This window comes from Stegostoma tigrinum, chromosome 8 (assembly GCF_030684315.1).
Source record: "Stegostoma tigrinum isolate sSteTig4 chromosome 8, sSteTig4.hap1, whole genome shotgun sequence".
Lineage (NCBI taxonomy): Eukaryota > Metazoa > Chordata > Chondrichthyes > Orectolobiformes > Stegostomatidae > Stegostoma > Stegostoma tigrinum.
This window is the reverse complement of record NC_081361.1, coordinates 14834082-14856434: the sequence shown is the minus strand read 5'-3', so window position 1 is coordinate 14856434 and position 22353 is coordinate 14834082. Positions and strand designations below refer to the sequence as shown.

The 22353-nt window shown below is 40.9% G+C and overlaps 1 protein-coding gene across 1 annotated transcript in view; it reads left to right on the top strand.

Annotated features, from left to right (window-relative positions):
* astn1 (astrotactin 1) overlaps positions 1 to 22353 on the top strand; it is a 1971124-nt gene that overhangs the window by 1040007 nt on the left and 908764 nt on the right. The gene's annotated exons all lie outside the window — the stretch shown is intronic.

Sequence of the window (22353 nt, the reverse complement as noted above, 5' to 3'; positions counted from 1 at the left end):
AAGGCTTAGACTCAGAAATCAAGATTAACACTCCAGTACAGAGGATCCCTGCATTGTCAATGGTGCAGTCTTTTGGCTGAGACATTTACCCGAGTCTTCATCTGCATGCACAAGCACGTGTAAAAGGTCCCATGTTATTACTACTTGAAGCAAGTGCAGTATTCATCCCTCAATCAATGTTACGAAAACAAACATTTTACCTGGTCGTTATATCACATTTCTGTTTGTGGGAGTTTGTTGAGTGTAAATTAACTGTTCTCTTTTTTTTAACATTACAATTAAAAACTACTTAAGAACTTCATTACTTCAGTAGTTGCAAAGTGCTTTAAGATTAAAAACAGGAAGTGCTGGGGAAGCATTGTAGGTTTGGTGTATCTGTGAAGAGAAACGGAGATAATATTTTGATTCCAAAGTGACTTCTTCTGAATGAAGAACAAGTTCTGAAAAAAAGTCACAGTGAACTCGGAATCTTAACTCTGGTTACACCTTTGGAGCAAAACAGACTTGTTGACTTTCTCCAGCACTTTTTATTTTTATTTCAGAACCTCCAAACATTAACAGCACTGTGCTTCTATGAAAGCACGTTTAGGTATCCAGTGGTTGGGAAAAGTTCTACGCAAGTGCAAGACTTTTTTTTCCCCTTACTGTGATGAAGTTACAAAGATTGGTATATGTAGGGTGGCAGAAATATTTGTTGACTTTCAAAGGACGTTTGTTAAACTACCAAATAATAGATCTGTTTGCAAAACTGAATCCCATGGGATGAAAGAGACAACAGAATGAATATTAAATTCATTAAGGGACAGAAAGCAGGAAATAATAAGTGCATAGTTACTTTTAAGATGATATGTGATGGCGTTCCCCAGAGGTCAGTATTGGGAACTCAACCCTTTTTGATTAATTACTGATGGGAGCAGTAAGCCTGGTGCAATTTGCAAGGGTAGCTTGCCTGGATGTGGATGCTGCTGAACACTGCTTTGTAGTTAGCTTTCGCCACTCCCAATTCCCAGAAACCTGCTCCCACATTCTTTTCGGAATTTTATTAGAATTTTGCGAGATGTTGCTGAGGTAGGAGCACCTTTGTATTGAGGCCCTCAGTTACTTTACCTTCACGTGTCTCAAACTGGGTTAGTTCTACAGTTGATTAGACAGGAGTCCTGCGTCTGCACCAATTTGACGTCGGTCGGTCAGCTAACAAAACCACCTGCCTGTCTTTGTACTCCCAACAGTTCAGGGGCTGAGGACCCGGAAACAGCCCCAACTCCACAATCCTGTCCGATTGAAAATTCATCCCATGCAGGTGACAATCAACATGGGAATCCAGAAGTTGCCATTGGTTAGTTAATGCCTCTCCTGCGAATTCCCTGTTGAGGCAGCACCAGACGTTAATTAATGAAAATCAATTGAATTGACAGGAATTTCCACTTCAACATTTTTTCTCACAGTTTCAAACAAGATCCGTCAACAAAGAGATGTCCTACTTCCGACCCTGATCAAATTAAAAGATCCACCTTAAAGGAGTTATAAGTCGCCTTTTACAGACCTGTGCAGGAATCCAGTCACCGAAAGAATAGATGGAGAAACCATGGCCTTGCTCAGCAGTCTGACAGCCATGTTTAAATTCTGTGCATGGGACAGTGGACAAGTGCGGTTTCAGGTACCAGGTGGTTTGGTTGGGTCGTGTGATACATTGATAAGGGGATATGTCAGTCAGCGTCTAGACAGGGGTGGGGTTGCAGACTCGGGATGGGCCTGGAGTGTGTTGGGTCTGACAAGTGGCATGATGTGTGCCAGGTTGGGTTAGGGGTACGGTTAGTGTTAAACAGCCATCAAGAAAAGAGAAAACCATATCCCTCAATAGGAATGTAAAACCAGGAACTAGACATTTTGTCCCTTGAGTCTGCTCTCCCAGTCAATGATATCGTGGCCGTAGTACCCCTTGGTGTTTCAACCTTCAAAGTATGCAAATGCCGCCCACTATATTCCGGTTATCTCATTGGGCATTGATTTTGACGTTTCTTACAAAGCTGCTTCTGTTGCCAATAATGCTGAGGATTTATGCTTAAATGATTTGTGGAAATTGGTTAACTTGAAAGACTCTGTAGATACCTGGACCTGATTATTTTAGAAATAGTTACTTTGGGCTTCTGTTTCAAAAAGCTTCACTGCTAGGGTGGGAGTGTTCAAAGCTAGGGGGTGTATTTTTAAGGTGAGAAGAGAAAGATTTAAGAAGGACGTGAGGGACAACTATTTTACGCAGAACGGTTTGTGTGAAGCGAGGAAGTGGAGAGTGTGAGTGCAGTTACAACGTTTAAAAGACATTTGGATAAGTACACACTTAAGAAATGTTTGGAAGGATATGGGCCAAACGCAGGCAGATGGGATTGGTTGGATTGATGGGGCTGTTTCCATGGTGTATGACTCTATGACTGATTACTCTGAGTTTGAGATGATTTATTGTTGTCACATGTACCGATATGCTGTGAAAAGTGTTGTTTTGTGTGCCATATAGGCAGTTCATACCACACAAAGTCTGTCAGGGTAGGAGAACCTAGTACAGAATACAGTGTTGCAGCCGCAAAGAAAATGCAGAGAGAGCAAGAGAAATCAGTATTAACATTTTGAGAGGTCCGTTCGAAAGTCTAATAACAATGGGGAAGAGCTGTTCTTGAATCCAGTCGCACATGCATTCAAACTTTTAAACACCATTGCTTCGGGCAGAAGTTATAATGGGGACGTGAGGGGTCTTTGATTACGTGGTTGCTTTCCCAAGGCAGTGAGGAGGATAGATGGAGTCCATGGCTAGAAGACTGCTGCGTTCATGACTCCCTGTAATTTCTTGCTGTCTTAGGCAGAGCAGTTACCATACCCAAGCTGTGGTGGATCCGGATAGGATACTTTCTACAGTGCATCTATGAAAAAAAATTGGTTAGAGTCCTTGTGGACATGCTGAATTCCCTTAGACACCTGAGGAGACGTTGTAGTGCTTTCTTGACCACCACATCGACATGGGTGGACCCGGACAGATTGTTGGTGGTCATCGCTCCCAGGAACTTGACGCTGTCGACCATCTCCACCTCAGCATCACCGATGCAGACAGAGGTGTGCCCTTCACTCCGCTTCCTGGAGTCCATGACCAACTCCTTCATTATTGGATGAGACAATGAAGCTAGTTAAACAGCTACAGCTTAGAGACTCTCAAACTGCTCGGATTTGTGTATAGAGGAATCACTTGCCTGGGTTTATGGCTGTTAGAACTTTTGGGTTTGCAGGTATTGCTCAGAAAAGAATTCATCCAACTCATCCTTTCTCATCTTTTTTGAGAAAACCCTTTCTCATAGTCCAGTGTAAGTACTGGAAGAATGGATGCATGCATTCTGCTGAAAAACTTCTGAAAGACTTCCTTGTGACCGCTCCTGTCTGAACTCCTTTTGAATAGATTCCTTTGACAACTGCATGTGGCTTGTGGCACCCGGAATGTTTTTCATCTTTATTATACAAGAATTAACAATTATTTAGCCAAAGATTCTTTGTTCCCCCTTTTTTGAAAGTTGATCTTTGCACAAATTTCCTTCATTATATTAAACCAATCATCATTAAGAAGGCAAAAGTTTTAGATTTCAAGCTGTCTGTCAGCTTTGTATCTTTGCTCAATAAGTTGCAGTAAATCAAAAGTTTTATTTATTCAAGAAATTTGACAGTTCTTTTCTATTCCGAAATGAAATACGTATAAAGTATATCAGTGACGATACCAGAAACCAAAAATATTTACACGTACACAGAGTACAGTATACGTTTGTTATTAGTGAAGCATTGTGATTAGACTCCCACATTGGTAGGAGGAATGCACAGTATTAAAGAACTGATCTGGCTTTGGTTGAGAAAGGATGTCAATGGTTTGCATCAGGAAATAATGCACTGCTGTTTACAGGAGATATTTCTTGAAACTTCATTGAAGTGCACTTCAAATGGAAGTGCCTCTCTTGAGAAATGGTGTACATCACGATACATATCAGCATGACAGATGTTTACATAAATAATGTTAGACAGCACTGTCACAATAAATGTGAAATAAAATAAAACCATACTGGCTTACTGATACACCAAACCACAGATGGGTTATTTTAAGAGTCTGTAACATTTAATAAAGGTATCATTTAGATGTGTGTAGCAGGTATCAGTGTCAATAGATGAGAAGCTGCAAAAGCACAGCAGGTCAGACAGCAACACTGTCTTGTCTCGGGTGAAATTAAAGTAAGACGTGGTAGAGAAGAGGCTAGATTCTGAACATACCCTTACAACACTTTCTACTCCTGTTCGTTGTGCTCTAACACTCGGCCTGTTTGTGAGACCAAGTACAAAGGTTTTGGAATAGATTTGTAGCTTGGGTTGTGGGTGTTGAGTACGTTTTATATCTTGGAGGGGTAAGTGAGACAGATTCTGCCTCATCTGATGGTAATCTCCTGGCAAAGGTTCAATGCCAAATCTTCTGCAAGAAGAAAAGGATTGCATTAATGACAGTCTTTGTTGGTGCTAAGGAAATAAGTGTCATAGTTGATATTCACTTTGTAGACTGTGGGACGTATCGTAACAGGTCAGAGTGTGCCTATGAAAGGAAGTATTGTGTGGAGCAGCCATTATATGCAAGTGATAGTCGGGACATATTAAGGAAGCAGTGGTCTTAAATTTTGAGCTTTGCAATCATTTCCTAAAAGATATGCACATTTTATTTCCTTTTCTATGACACAGTGAGGTGATGAAATGCCCGTATTCTCACCATTCTACAAGTTTTTGTTTAAACTTGAGGAGCTGTTGGATGCCAAGACCAAGATGGTAGCAGTCTGTGCTATATTTGAATCACCAAGGACTCTCTTCAGAGGCTCCATCGCTGTTGGACATCTTGCAGTTGTTGAAAAAATTGAAACCATGGTTAACTCCATTCAATTTCAAGCTGGACTCCTCCATTTCCCCCAACATTGTTAATCAGCTCATTGTGAGGAATGACAACATTCCTAGAAGATTCTTTATTGAAATCAATAACCTTCTGTAAGCTCTGTCCACAAATTCTTCACTTATGCCTCCTCATAGCATGTGATCTCATCTTAATTTATTGGACTATCCTGTGTATTTGTCCCATTTCTTTGTGCTTGAGTGCTGGTACATATCCCAGTTCAGTTTCCTTTCTGTGACTCGGAACGATAACTGGTGCTGGTCTCTGAGAGGGTGCTTCAATGGATAATAGTTGTTGCTGACCTCTTGGCCCATGTTTCTTCGGGGTCCTTCAGGATAGGAAATAGAAAATTGGGACAACATCTCGTACTAGAGGTAAAGACAAGCATGTAAAGCTGAGAGTCTGCTTAAAGCACAAACAGTTTACCATAAAAAAGCACGTGAGAATTTAATTTCACTGGAAAACGAGAAGGAGTCAGATGGTCAAAGACCCCAAGTCATTATATCCCCCAGTCTCACTAATTGCCATGTTCCATTTGTGTTCTTTGCTTGTTATGTCTGTTGTGTGTTAGGTGTGAATGAACCATTTCACTTTTCCTGGCCTTGACTACTCTCTCATATTGCAGAGCAGCATCTCAGTTGAAGTCCAGAGAGGTGCTAAAGGCCATACATGTCACAATGTCAGAGGTATAATGAAACTTTGCATTGGAACGAGGTAGTGAGGGAGGTAATAGCAAAGTTACTATTACGCACAGAGTGCATCAGGCCTCGGGCCATGCAAAATGGCCAATAGCTTGGGCAAAGAGCTAGGTTTAAAACATTGTCTTAAAGCCAGAAAGTGACAGAGAGAAGGAGAGGTGTAGGAATAGTATTCAGGTTGGCTGAGATAGGTGTGAAGTCAAGTAACGTAACAGAATTGGAAACAAGCCACCTTACTGATGGTGCTAATATGTGGTCAGAAATTCATCTAGGAGACAAAAATGGCACCAAGGTTCTAAAAAGGTCTGGTTAGACCCAGACGAGTTGCCAGGGAGATACAGCCAAGGAACAGAGTTTGAAGCAAGGACCACAAACAGTGGCCTCAGTCTCTCTGGATAATTACCTGCAGGACATATCAGTCAGGCAATCTGATAATTCACTACAACCAAAGAGGCCAGAGGGGGTAATCGGGGTTGTGAGGTAGAGTTGTGTGCCATCAATGTATGCATGAAGACTAAAGCTGTGGCTTTGAATTGTATCACTGAGAGCAGAATGGAGATAACAAAATGGATTGGGCAGGGATAGACCCTTGGTGAACACCAGAGGCAGTGATGCAGAAGCCAGAAGAGAAGCCACTGCAAGTGGGAATGACCTTGGCTATGATAATTGAATCTGGACAAAGCAGCTCTATCCAGCTGGATGTCAATGGAGAGGTGCTGGAGGAAAAAGGGAAGGTTAATGGTGTTAATGACTGCGAGTACATTGGGAAGACTGACGATGGATAGAATTGGTATATGTCTCACAACCCGTGTTTATTAACTTATTAATGCACAAGAAAGTGCAGTACTAATGCCCCTGGACATTACCGCTACTGTACAGGGAATACCACAGCAGCCGGTGGAATTTTAAATTCAACTAATGAATCTGGAATTGTAATTAGTCAAGTGGTGACCATTAGACAATTGACTTCAAAATCCCAGCTTGTTCATGACTGCTCTTTAGGGAAGAAAATCTACTGTTCTTGATTGGTCTGGCCTACATGTAACTCCAGACTCTCAGCAATGTGGTTCACTCTTTAGTCTCTAAAATGGCCTAACAAGTCACCCATTACAAAGTTTAAAGAAGGGAATCAACATTGGCATCAGGACAAACAACAATCATACAGTATCCTCCTTACTAACATTTGGTGGCTAATGTCAAAATTGGGAGAGCTGTCTCAGAGTAATCAAGCAGCCACTGGAATAGCTACATAGCTGCTTTGGCTACTAGACTGAATCAAAGACAAGGAATTCCATGCTGAGTAATTCACCACCTCATTCCTCAAATGTGCCATCCATCTACAGCTCACAAGTCAGGAGCCTAATGGAATACTCTCCACTTGCCTGGATGAGTGTAGCTGCCACAAAATTCTTCAAGCTTGACGCCGCTTAGAATAAAAGATTGACACCCTATCCACGACATCAACATTGACCGTTTCCAACACTGCTGAACAGTGTGTACTATTCACAAGATGCACTGTAGCAACTCACCATGCTTCCCTCAACAACATGCATGCCCTGCAGTTAACCTCCTTTTCACACATTTGTTCGCTGTCGCTGGTCAAAACCCTGAAACTCACTTCATTAACAACACTGGGAGTGTACTTATCCCACGTCCATAATCATAATTCAGATTGGTTTAGCTCCGATTCACCTTCTTAAAGGCAGTTTTTGGTCAGGCAGTAAATGCTGGCTTAGCCAGCAATACCAAAACCCGTGAACAAACAAATGAAATTTCTTATTCATAGTGTACTATAAAAGATTGATGAACTGATTGTAGATCTACGTTTTTATCTTCTTTGGAAGTTGTTCCAATTATTGCTGTAATAAAGTTTGAATTCTGTTATTTTGTGTCAAAATTAATCTACATTGTTTGAAGTGAATAGCATAAATATAGAAATTGAACAAAGCAGCAGGTCTAAATTGGGACTGGGAAACGAAACAGACTTGGTGGTTCAAAGGGCCTGTTCCTGCACTGTGTCACACTGTATTAGTATCAATGTTCTGAGGCTACAGTTTATGTATTTCGAATAAGAGAATTTAATTAGACTGAGCTATTATCGTTAATGTCTTTGTTAGTGAAGATTCTATCTCTGAATGTCTCCTTTATACTCATTAAGAGGATGGATGTTCCTGCTAGGCAATATTTTCAGTGGAAATCTCAACAGAAGGTTCTGGAACAGGCACCTAATCTGCATCACCAGTTACATAGCCAGATGGCAAATTGAAAATCAACCTTACATTGTTCAATAGAATATTTGATTATTAATGCCCATACTTATTCTGAGAATATCAGACACCTCCATAATAAAGTATCGATAAAAGTGACCATCACACTGTCTTCATGGAGATAAGTTTGCCTTCACATTGAAGAGCATTAAGACAAATTAAACATCTAGGAGTCAAAATGGAACACTGTGGATCTTCAACAATAGAATTTATATTTCACTACTGTCTGTATATGTTTACAGACAGTAGTGAAATATAAATTCTGTTGTTGAAGATCCACAGTGTTGCATCTTGGCTTACCCTCCATCATGCCTATTAATTCAAGCAGCTGTCCCTAGTTCACCCAACAGGGTAGAATAGCATAGGAGGAGCAGTACTCAATACCTAAAAATGGGATTTTATCTAGTGAGCAACAGCACAGGAAGATAGCGCTAAGTGTGTTCCACAACCAAGGGATCATTCAAAGATCTTCAGTCATGTTATATTCGGTCAATTAGACAGCTAACATGAGGAGGAGGCTCCAGGAATTTCTACATCCTTAACAATGACAGAACAATCTGTGATGGAAAAAGACAGGAGTAGTAGGAGAATTGCACTGTGACAATGCTTATCCAATGAGTCAGTACAGACATGATCGGTCAAATGGCCTCCTTCTGGACCATCATAATTCCTGTGTGTTTGTGTGATTGTTTTTAACTTTGTCCTTTATCTATATTAATAGCTACTCAAGTACAAAGTGTATTGCATTCACCTTTTTCATATTTACTTCCAGCAGCCTTTTCCTGCATTAATATTTAACAGTCAATCCATTAAAGAGAAGAAAAAGCATTGTTATGAAAAACATAACCATACAATTCAACCCAATGAACCGTGTCTCATATAGGCACGCACCTACATAAAGGTGTAAATAACTTATTTGTTAAATGTAGGTGTCTTTCTGGGGAGCCACATTAATAATTATCAAGAAGTGTTATTATAATTCTCAGTACATTTGAACTGAGTTTGCTTTTTCACAAATGTTGAAACCCTGCTTTGTTTTTTGCAAAGTAAAGTTTACAGTCTGCAGGATTCTATTCTCTTTGTGCTGGGTCTTTTTAACAACATCAGTGTACATAACAAAGAGAAAAAAAGAGATTTTTGAGAAAATGTTTTAAATGCATTGAATCAATAGCAATTTTGGAACCAATTAACATTATTCTGAGCATTCCTGGCATTGAGCTTCAAACATGTTGCATTGACTGTAGCCTGTGCTATCCTGTACGATTCTGTCATCAGTTAACATCACTGTACCATCACTGCATATTTAAGAAAATAGATGTTGCGGGAGGTGTAATGAACTGTTCCAAGAAAATTCAAGACTGCTGCCAATGTATGTTATTCCAGAAAATCTGTAGTTCAATGGAAAAAGATAACAATAAAGCTGAAACTAAAATAGAAATTACTGGGAAAAACTCAGCCAAGGGCTGGCAGCATTTGGGGAGAGAAACCAGAGACACAACGCAAGTGTAACATCTGTCTGTTTATTTCCTCCCTCCTCAGTACCCAAGGAACCAAACACACCTTCCAGGTGACGCAGCACTTCACACAATTTAGAGATAGTAAAAACTGCCCATGCTCGAGTCTGAGATGACACAGTGTGGAGCTGGAGGAACACAGCAGGCCAGGCAGCACCAGAAGAGCAGGAAAGCTGATGTTTTAGGTCGGGGCCCATCTCTGAAGAATATGTTACTTTACACAATCTAGTCTTCTGCAGTTGCTGCTCACAATATGGTCTCAGTCTTGCTGCAGTGCTCCAGCAAAGCTCAGTGCAAGCTGGAAGAACAGCACCTCATTTCACTCTGGGGGACCCTGCAGCCTCCAGATCCTCACAAGTTCAATAACTTTAGGACTTGCGCTCTCCCATGACCTTACTCCAAGCCCCACACACTTAGCCTTTCATCACATAGTCTGCTTTTACACACAACCTATTTTTAACTGCTAACTGTCTCCACTAATTGCTTTTCACCCTCTTAGTCAGATTGTTACCAACTCCTTTGTCTGTCCAACTGTTCTTCTGCCTCTGTGGGCTCTATCCCCACCTATTGTTTCTTCCTTTCCCCCTCCCCCCACTCTATCTTCTGCATATGAACCAGCATTTTCCGAGCTCCCATCATTCCTGAGGAAGTTATTTGACCAGAAATGTTAGCTCTGATTCTCTCCACAAGTGCTGCCAGACCTGCTACACTTTTCCACCAACTTCTATTTTTGAAGCTCAAGCTCGTTCCAGAAATGCAAAACAAAAAATTGGTTTGATCACAAATACGCTGGTGGTTACTAATTCGATTAAGAAATTAGAGCTACTTGGAGAAAATGGAATACATTTTCTATGAAATTTGTAATGCCTTAGGAAAGTGCAGGAATGCAGGATTTTGAGACGTACACCTGAAAGTGATTTATTTTGGCAGGATATGAGAAGCAGGATGCAGTCACAGAAGTATCAGTTATAGCAATTGTTTAATATTTCCCAAGTAACGAATGGGTTGTTTTTAATTTGAACAACTGTCAAAAAGTTAAAGATTACAGCTATGAAAGTTGCAGTATTTACATTGTGTGTTGATAATTGTGGAATTGCTAAAACATCCAAAGCCTCTGTCACTATTAACCCCTTTTCAATGTGGTTGAATTTCAGAAGAGAGGGAAGGATCATTTTCAACTCTGTGATAACTGGCAATTAAAGCACCTTTTAAGCAAGGTCCTTAGAATGATATTTTAAATGTACAGTTCACAATACTGACCTTATGGAATATTATTCTCAAGGCAAAAAGCACTCACTATAATAGCTTACGCAGGGTCAAGGAGGACAAAATGCATTTCAAGCAAGAGTTTGATTCATTTGCTGAGAAAATTCAGTTAAGTCTACCATTGTTGAGGAGCACAGGGCCTGTTTCCATGTAACGTTTGTTAATTATTGGAAATTTTATGATAATTTTAACCATCCCCCAGAACTCATCTGATGGGATCAAGGCATACAGAAAGTGGAAAATAGGATAAAATTCATAATATTGTATTCAATTCTGATCTTCCTGCTATAGGAAGGATGTTGTGAAACTTGAAAGTGTTCAGAAAAGATTTACAAGGATGTTGCCAGGGTTGAGGGCTTGAGCTATAGGGAGAAGTTGAATAGGCTGGATCTGGAGCATCAGAGACTGAAGGGTGACCTTAGAAGTTTATAAAATCATAGGGGGTATGGATAGGATGAATAGCCAATGCCTTTTTCCCAAAGCAGGCGAGCCCAAAACTGGAGATCATAGGTTCAAGGTGAGACAGGAAAAATACAGAAAGAACCTAAGGGCCAACTTTTTCATGCAGAGAGTGATGTGTGCATGGAATGAGCTGCCAGCAGAAGTGGTGGAGGCTTGTACAATTACAGCATTTAAAAAGCATTTGGAAGGGTACATGAATAGGACAGGTTTAGAAGGACTTGGACCAAATGCTGGCAAACGGGACTAGATTAATTTAGGATATCTGGTCAGGATGGATGAACCAAAGGGTCTGTTGTTGTGCTGGACATCTCTATGATTGTATGTTATCACTTGACAGCAGTTTAGCGCTTGGGTTTTGAAAGGTTATCAAATTGAAAGGGCTCAAACAGGATCGATTGGGGTGGGGGGCGCGGGGCGGGGGGTAAGGAACTTGTATTCTCTCCAAAAAAGCAGAAAGATTATTGGTCAGATCCCTGCTCACTAACATTAGTTGGATTGCAGATACAGTGGTTCAGAGGGTTATGGAAGACAAAAGCATCAGTTCATCCTGAATCCAATGGATGCCAGAATGGATGGAGAAAGGTTTAATGCCAGTCAACAAATTGAACAGACTCAGGAAATGTCATTATCTGGACTGTTAAATAGAAAATAAACACTTACCTAAGGTACCAGACCGTTTGCAAGGCTATTGCAAGTCACTGACTTTCTGCAAAGGGCAGTGATGCCAAGCCATAGGATGAAATAATCAACTTAAATGCAGCCTGTCACTTCAATAAAACACTGTGCTGGGCTGTATGATTGTGCTTCTAAATGAATGACTGAAGCACCAAAGCAGAGCATGTGACATTTTTCATTTAGCCCTTGTCAACAGCCAAATTAGATCTGGAGCAACTCAGCACAGAATCATCAGCATGAAACAGCAAGAACAACTTCTTGCCTTTTGTTCACCTGCTTTGTTAGCACGATACTCAATGGATCTTATCATAAATACCTTCCGCTTTACTGATGTCTGCAATAATTCAGGCATTTGCTTTCCCTTCTGAGACTGAAGACACCATGATAATGAATCATCATTTCATTATTAAATAAGTCCTGGCTGAATTGTCTGATATAGCAGGCAGGCCACTTGTCATGAAGCTATTTAGCACGACTTTTAAAATCTCTAATGAATATTTCTAAACATTAAAAACAAGACTGATATGGTGGGAAAATCAGTAATTACAACAACAGCAAAAGCAAAGTCTCTTCTATTTTCTTGTACTTTCCCTCTGCTCACTCTATGACTGGCTTCAGTGAACTGGAAAATTGGATGCATTAATGTGAGCTTGTCCCTATGCTGCACTTACAACTGATGTATTATAATTTCCTGTCTGATTGTTTCCTTTCTGGTTGAAACTGTTTCACAAACAGTTAATGTCCCTCAATGCCAGAAAAAAAGGGCAACCTTGCACTTGGTAGGAATCGAAGAATTAGTCAATTGTAGAAATTGAAAAAGGGTACTGCATACTTGACGCCCCAGTAACCACAATCAGCCTGGGAAGCATCAATGAAAAGGAACATGAGCTCATTTCCCTTCCTTGGCTAAGGACTTGCAGTCTTCTTGGCATGACTTAATGCCTGGGCTCAAATGGAAGGGGAAATTGACCAGGTAGAATGGCATGCCTGTAAATGATCCCACTTAATTTTTCTTCCAACTAACGCAAAGATGGGGGGAAACAGGATAGGCTCTGCCACAGGGAGTGTACTCCTTATGCTCAATTTTTAGCCCTTGGCCCAAAGAAGCAGATAAAACACTATAATAGAAGATTTGACATCACAGAAATGATGAGAGAGAATTTTGGCAGGTTGTTTGCAGAAGATATTCTGTAGACCAATTTGGATGATATGATCTGGCCAGTGTTCTTTCAAAGATGAATTTTCCTCTTGGTGTAAATCAGGTTTAGACTTCCCTACAGTTGGAAGGTTTCTCCCATCTAGGAGGTCAAGTAGCTGCAGTGGAAACAAGTCCCATTTGTAATACTACCTCTACTTACAAGTTCAACGTTGGCATGTTAATCACAGAGAAGGACACATGTCTCTCTTCTTGTTATGCAGTTTTACTTCAGAATACCAGCTAACACTGCAGTTGTTAACATGGTTTAACATTGACCTTATGCTCCTTGATCTCACTTCCATCAAAATGATCCCATATTTATGCTGATTTCAGTTGTGATTAAGATCAGCACCTAGTTTCCCCTGGAACTCATTTGCCTGAGGCAGAACAAAGAAATCTGTCTAAATCCAAGAGAGGGGATGTATCGCCCTGCTGTCTTCCACCTGAAACATCATCCTTCAAGCCCCTTGTCTCAGGATTTCCTCTCCCACTTTCAATTCTATGCCCAAACATAAATATTGATTTAACTGGCCATTCCAAATGCATAATGTTGGTTTTGGGGTGGAGGAATTAGATGGAAATGAAATTTTTGTGAGCATTGAGATTTTGGCAGTACATTGGTTCAGTATACTTCAGTCCACATGAAGACATTTTTAATTTTTAAAGATCACTTTCCAACAAGTGTAAATCAAGGCCAAGGCATTACAGATGTAAGTGCAGATAGATTGCTTGAACAATGTAAGTAAACAGTTTTGATGATTATACCTTATACTCTTTCCTCAAACCTAGGAGGACCTTTTGTCATGGAGTACAGGCTGTAATAAGAACCTTCGCATGGAATATTTTGGACTGTAGAGGCTATTGGGCCACAAAGACAAAGAAGTGATAATTTACAGTTTGATGACAAGACATCTTACATCATACACAAAAAAGCCCACATACACCGAGAAAGGAATAAGAGATGGACATTTAAATCCGAATATTGGCCCAGCATCAATGAGAGCATTGATCAACTGCTTATGCTGTGTGAAGCATGTCAACTCTATCAATTTCAACAATTGATTGATTCTCTCATTCTACACAAGTCAGGGTACAAGAGTGCCAGAGATTCTTTGCTTATCCGAGGATGTGATTACCTTGGAGAAGAATCACTTCAATAATTACCTTTGTGCAACAAGTCAAAATTGCCACAAGCGCACAGTTTGTCAACACATTGTCTGCATTATTGATTACATTCGATGTTCCTTAACAAACTGCTTCTGACATTGACCCTCAGTACACAGTGCACCCTTTTAAAATATGCCGAGGAAATGTCGTGTCCACTGTGTTATCTCTACTCCTGTCTACTCTTAGTTGAATGGGTTCACAGATCACACTGTTTGTACAATAAAATCCACAGAATCAAGTATAAAGAGACCTGCTAAAACCTTTGCGTAGCTATCCTGAATCGTAGAAGCCCTGCAGTGTGAAAGTGGGCCATTCAGCCCATCGAGTCTACACCAGCCCGCCAAAGACTACCCCTCTGAGACCCATACCCCTATCCCTGTAACCCTGCATTTCCCATGGTTAATCCACCTAACCTGTACATTTTTGGACTGTGGGACAAAACCAAAGCACTTGGAGGAAGCCCACACAGACACAGGGAGAATATGCAAACTCCACATAGACAGTCACCTGAGAGGAGAATTGAACCCAAGTCACCAATGCCATGAAGCAGCGGTGCTAACCTCTGAGCCACTGTGCTGCCCTATGTGCTGCTACTGAAGGGAGTGGCCTACCTCACCTACATTTCCCAGGATTGGAACATAGCTGCACAGTTCTTCCCTTGCACACTCTCACAATGTATTCATGCATGCACAACTTGTTTTTGGAAAGAAGGGTCAAAAAGGTAGATGATTTTTATTAAACAGGCAGGCAGTTATCCCAAATTGAGCAGGGACAAAACATTTGTTTTAAACTGCTATAAGGACACGAAGTGTGGAAAGGTGCTGTATCATTCTGTTTAACCCTCATCATGTAAGTTTACGATGAGCAATGGTCGAGTCCTGTGAAGGAACAGTGTGTTGTCCAAAGTTTATATCATCAAACACTGACTGCAGATGGTGGCAAATTGGGTATTGAAGACATAAGGCCAGACAAGAACCACACATTCAGGACAAATGTTACACAATGTCAGACAGAATACTGCAGAGTGAATCTCCGTAACTACGCTGTGATGAATGTAAGACCATTAAATGATGAGACATAGAAATAAAATTGGCCATTCAACCCATCAAGTCCTTTCAATAAGAAAGTGACTGCTTTGATAATCCTCAACTTCACTTCCTTGCCTTATCGTCATCACCCTTGATCCCCTTACTAATTAAATCTATCTGTCTCAGGCTAAACTATTAACTCATCCCTGACAGCCCTCCATGGTGAAGAATTTCAAGACTGACGACTACTCATTTCTGTCTTAAGTGGATTTACTCTGAGATCATACCTTCTGGTCCTCGAGCCTCCCACAAGGGAAGAATTTCTGACCTGTTATACCCCCTAAAATTCTAGTGCATTTTATTAAGGTCACCTTTCATTCTTCTCAACTTCAATGAGTATAGGCTTAATCTACTCAATCTTTCCTTGTAAGATAATTCATTGATAACCAGGATCAACCTAGTGAACCTTTCTGAATACTTTCCAATACCAATATATTTTTGCCTGGATAAGAGAACAAAAACTGTTCACAGTATGCCGACTGTGGTCTGACTCATGCCTTGTATAATTGTAGCAAGACTATGGCATTTTTAAACTCTATTCCCTTTGAAATAAAGGCCAACAGTCCATTTTCCTTCCCAATTACCTTGCCAAATTTGAATGCTGCTAAGTATAGAACTTGCTGAAGAAACTTAGGAGATCTGGCCATTTTTGTGCCGTTCTGAAGAAGGATCACAGAACTCAATAATAACTTTCTTCCTCTCTCCAGAAATGTTGCCAGACCCTGCTGAGCATACTTGGCAATTTCTGTCTGTTTCAGATTTTCTGTGCCCTCAATTCGATATTTTAACTGTGCTAGCTTTTTTTAATTAATGCACCAAAAATCGCAAATCTATCAGTGCTTCACTTTCTGCAGCATTTCCCAATTTAAATAATACCTATCTCTTCTCTTCCAACTTCCAAAATGCACGGCCTTACAATTTCCCATGTTCTATTCCATTGTCTTAATGGAATGATTATTGAAAGTTTATTAAATCAGGATGGGAGAACACTGGAGGGAACAAAAAGATACATATACAAAGTATATGTGCAAAATCTTTACTTGATGAGTTAATATTTCGCAAATCTTTATCACTGCTCCTGATTTGAGAAATGAGGAAATCTTATAAATGCATGCTCCTAGTCCTGTTTACCTGAAGTGTAAATTAGGAAAACACAGACACTGATATGAAGTGGTTCTATGCAGTAGTTAACATTGGGAAATGTAATCCCTCGCACCTGCCTTTCCTTCCCTACACACACTCTTTACATCTTTAAGATACTCCTCAAATCCTGCAGATTACATTAAGGTTTTTTGGTGTTCTGGTCTTATACCTCCTTTTAGGTGATTTAATGCCAATCTTTAATTTATAACATTCCTGTGAAGGGCCTATTTCAGTAAAGGCACAACATAAATTGGTAGATAAACTGGAGGCTGGAAGAACACAGCAAGCCAGGCATCCTCTGGAGGAAAGGAGCAGTCAGTATTTCAGGTATTATCCTTCCTTATGACCGTCTTCAGTCCTGAAGAAGGCTAATACCCAAAATGTTGACTCATCCTTTCCTCCCGATGCTTCCTGGCTTGCTGTGTTTTTTTTCCAGACTCCTGTTTGTCTACCTTGGATTCCAGCATCTGCAGTTTTTTTTGTCTCTAACAATACAAACAAGCTAACTCACAGCACCAAACTGGCAGGAACCCTGAACTCTTGGATACCAAATTGCCAAACTAATTTTCACTCGGTGAATCACAAAAACATTGCTCAGTGAAAGGGTAAAAATGACATTGGTTCATTTGGAAGGTTTGGTGTTGAGCTATCCCTGCTCGGGGAAAAGCATGTGGTACCTTCTTTGTGTCTATTCATGTCATACCTAACTTGGTTTTGTGAGATCAAGGATATTGTGGGATCAAAGGACCACTGGAGTGATGGGTAATGTTGGTATTATAATTGAAGACTATAAAGGTCACAGTTTCAGGCCAATACAACTGCCTTGTGGTAGAGATATTTGCATGAATATCGTCTGATAGCTTTCTGCTAGACCTGGATTTGGGTGAACAAGTGGCTGGTAGCATTTATAATATAAGTGCAATATGGCATTGACTAAATCCAACCAGAAAAGCTCAGATACGTTTGTTTGACCTGCATTGCTACCATTTTTGCTAAGCACCCCTCCATCGAAAGGATATTGTCAGCACAACAAAATTGGGGGTGCCTCACTTCTCGTGTGCTAATACTCTTCAAAGGTTAAAAATCTGAAATAGCAAAATGAAATGATGGAAGTATTCCACAGGTAAAGCATCATCTTCAAAGAGTTGGCATGAAATGCCACCAACCTTAAATATTAAGTTGGTTTCGTCTCCAGAGATACTGAGCACTTCTATCATTTCATATTTCTAGCCTTCATCGGCTATAGGGCAGGTGACTTGGCATAGCACTGTGCTGTTGAATATTTTAGCCAGTTGTCAAATGTGACTGATTAAATTTCTGGCAGTGATTAGAAATGATTGGTGTATATCAATGATTGAAGCCAAGTGTTTATTTTCAAGCCACTAAACCTTTTATCAAATGTCTGTAATGACTTATCAGTGACTTGCCCCAGTCAGGTGCTGGTTATGGGACTTTACAGAATTGACGGGATCCATTTGGCCAATCACATGTATGATTTCCCAGAGGAACTCAAAGCTAGTCCAATCCCCCTGTACTTCCTTGTTGCACTTCAGTGATGCACCATGTGGCACGGATTAGCAGTCATTCACAGGATCTATTGGCCGATTTCGATACTTGACCCAAAAGTGTTAAATAACAATCTTTGGCAAGGATTCCATGGATATGCTGGGTCTTCAGTTAAGCCTTGAGGCGATATGTACCATATGTCAGTCAATCTATTGATGGGCACTTAAGCTCAAAATAGCAGCCACTGTCATGTCTGTCAGCAGTTTCTTATTGATGGGCCCTGAAGTGCAGGCAAGAATCTACTCATGTCTATCAGCTCATCTTATTGATGAGTTGAAAAACAGAGCTAGGAAGCCATTGGTAATATCTCAACAATCAACTTGACAAATCAACCAGAATGCCCAGACTAGGAGTCACTGACAATGTCAATCAGTATGTCTTATGCGCTCCAAATCCAAGATAAACAAGCATTCCAATGGATATGAATAAGAAGATAGTTGGCTATAAAGGTCATTTAGATTCTTACTCACCTTGGATCTCCCACATACAGGATTCAAGAGCAGTGTCATTTGATTGGAATGTAAAAAAAAAACTACTTTATCGAACATTTTGGTCTGCAGGCACCCACTGATTGACATGACAGCTGTTTTTAGCATTCTGGGCAGGACTGTTGACATTTATATGCAGAATTTGTACAGTATCCCTCAAAGGAAAACTTAAAAGGGACAGAGATAAATAGAAAGGTTTTGTGAGGGAATTCTAATGCTGCAAACCTTGACACTTGAAGATATGGCTGCTACTGCAAGAGTAATTAGAATATTAATGTTCACAACAAAAGGAGGAGAAGAATGCTGGTCATTGGGTTGGAAAAGGTTACTGAGAGACGAGCAGGCCAAGATGTGGAAGGATCTGACAGCAGGTTTGGAACTTTGCAATTTGGCATTCAAACCTGGGCAATTAATGTCCGGAGAGTGCTTGACCTTAGGCAAGGTGTTTGAAAGGATAGTTGATCGTGCTACCAAGTGACGCATGCAGAAGAATAAATTGCTCCCTGATACGTAGCTTGACTCCTGTCAAGGCCTCTCAACTCCTGATCTCCTGCAAATATGAAAAAAGTGCTGAATTCCAAAGGTGAGATGAGGAGGACCATCTTTAGCATTGGGGAAGCACTCGCCATCCGCAAGGCACAAGTCAGGAATGTGATGGAATATTCTCTACCTGCCTGGACGAGTGCAGCTCCAACAATGGACAAAGCCAGTCCACTTGATTGATGCCCCATTGAACACCTTCAATGTTCACTCCGCCCATCTTGCGATACACAGCAGCAGCTGCGTGTACCATCCTCCAAGACCTCAGTTGACGACACCTTCACAGCATGTGACCTCTAACAATTTGAAGGACAATGGCAGAAGATTCAGGGGGACTCCACCATTTGCAAATCCCCTCCAAATCACACACCATGGAACCAAGATGGTTCAATGTCGACTCAACCATCTTCAGCTGTTTCATCTTCACCTTTCCTCCACTGTAAAGTCAATGTGGGAATGTTCACTGATGATTGAACAATGTCCAGCACCATTTATGATTCCTCAAATAATGAAAAAGCCTGTGTCCAAATACATAAAGACCCAGGCACCATTCAAGCTTGAATTGATAAGTGACAAATAAATTCAAACCAATCAAATGCTCAGCAATGACCATCTTGAACAAGAGAGAATTTAACCATTGATCTTTGATGCTCAATGCTCAATAATTGCTGAACCTGCCTTGATCAACATTCTGGGATTTACCATTGATTAAGAAAGCAAAACTAGATCAGCCACATAAATATTGAGACCACCAGATGAGACCAGGGGCTAGAAATTCTGTTGGGAGTAACTCACCCAATCTCTGATGTCTGTGCATCATCAACAAGGCACAAGTCATGATTATGATCAATTGCTTCCTACTTGCCTGGGTGAGTGCAGCTCGAACAACACTCGAGGACAAAGCAGCGCATTTGTTTGGCAGTTTATCCATCACTTTTACCATTCACTCCTTCACCACCAACATACACACTGTCAGTGGTGTGTCATCCATGAGATCCACTGCAACAACTCACTGAGGCTTTGCCAATAGCACCTTCCAAACACATGACTGATGCCTCCTTATAGGACAAGGGCAGCAGGTGAATGGAAGCACCACCACTTGCAAGTTTCCTTTTCAAGCCAGTTACCATTCTGACTTGAAATATGTTGTCATTCTACAGAGGCATTGATTCAAAATCCTGGGAACTCCCCTCCTAAGGTCACTGTGAACGTTCTTACACCTCAAAGACAGTAGCAGTTCAAGTAGGCAGCTTACAATGACTTCTTCAAGGGCAATCAGAATGATGGTCTAGCCAGTGATGCCTCACATTCCATGAACAAGTGAAAAATAGTCTCTGATCTAACCAAGGACTGGTTTTATTCATCTCACAGACTTCTGGAGCTAAAGGTTTTACTTAGAAGCAATGTGTCTTGAACAGGTCTTAATGCAGAGTATCTTGTAGTCTGTGTGACTACTCTTTGAAGTATTGGTGCATTATATCAACCATTATGTAGAGGAGCACAGGTACTGTTCTGTCGAATACACAGTTGCTTAAGAGTTATTCTCTTCAAGGAGCGTTGCATTTAGATTGACAGTTTAACAAGTCGGAGCACTCAGCATTTGATTTACAAGACCTGTGTGTATGTGTGTGTGTGTGTGTGTGTGTGTGTGTGTGTGTGTGTGTGTGTGTGCACATATATATAAATGAGTAGTCAGCAAGGCCAACGTTTGTTGGTAAACGCTAATAGTCCTTGAGAAGGTTGTGGTGACCTGCCTTCTTGAACTGTTGTATGTAAATAGCAGCTTCTAGAAGCTTGGGTAGAGCGGACTGAATACAATGCAAATAAAAACTATTAACATTTATTAACTATGTATTTGGAAGTGCAGGGCTTCAATAGGGCCTCCCTCCATCCATCCTCAGGCTTATGTTATGTGATGTCATCATATGTAGCTCCATACATAGCTGATCAGTGACCATTGTTAGAATTTTGGTACAGTTAACCCTTTCCTCTACATGCTGCAATCATCTGTGGCAGGAAAACCCAGAGGACTGCTGGGAAAGGAGTTCCAATAATTTGATTGTGTGACAGTGAAGGAACGTCAATATAGTTCCCAGTCAGAAGGGAGAGTGGGGGTGGGGGGCTTGTTCCCCTTGTCATTCCCCTTGTCCTTCTAGGTGGTAGAGATTGCAAGTTCAGAAGGTGCTGAAAAAGAAGTTTTGGTCAATCTCATAGATGGTGCACTCGATTATGACTTTCTGCTGATGAACATTCACTTGCTCTGTTATGTTGGTGAATGGCATGTCAATCAGCAGATTTCTTTGTCCTGGATACTGTCAAGCTTCATGAGTGTTGTTGAAGTCACGCTTATCCAGGCAAGTGAGGAATACTCCACCACAACTTGACTTGTGATTTGTAGAAGATGAAGAGACTTTAGGTAGTCAGGAGGCTTGGCTGTCATTGTCACTGTATTTATACCACTGATTCATATCCATTTCTGGTCAATGTCATGCCCCAGCATATTGTGAGGGTGAGTTGCTCCAATGATAATGTCCTTGAATGACAGCAGGGGAAATTGCATAATCTTCTCACCTTGGAGATAGTCACTGCCTGACATCAGTGTGGTCTGAATGTTTAACTACTGGATGCTATGCTTGATCAAAATTTGTTATGGTGTCAAAAGTGGTCAGTCTTGTCTTCTGTCTTGAGTTCAGCTCTTTGATGAGAATAAGGTCAGATGTTGAGAGGCCCTGGCTGAATTTAAACAGAGCACTAGTGAGCAAGTTGTTAACATGTATGTCTTGCTTGAAAGCAATGTTGATTATACAGTCCAACACTGTGCTAAATATTCAGAAAAGGCTGATGGAGCAGTAAGTGGCCAGATTGGACGTTTCCTTCCTTATCTAGATTGGATGTACCGTGTTGTAGTTGTACTGGAGGCTTCTCCTTCCGTTCATTCATGGCTGAATGTGGCAGGGTTGCAGAGTTCTGATCTGATCAGCTGATTGTGCAAACCTCTAACATGTTGCTTTGCCTGTTTGGCGCTGAAGGAGTCCTGTACTGTACCTTCCTCAGGTTGACAGCTTGATCCTTTCGGCATGTCTGATGCATTCCTTAGCATGCCGTTCTGCACTTTCCATTGAAGCAGGGTTAGTGTCATGGCTTGATGGTTATGTTGGAGTGTGGAATATCCCAGACCATCAGCCTGTATTTGTCACATGCCCAGCTGCCTGCCTTCTGCTGCATTAGACAAATTAATAAAGCCTTATTTGTCTGAACAGCTTATTTCATTTCATTCCCTCCACACCTTGCTCACGAGAAAGAACTGTACTTGAAAGAAGCCTGGATTTC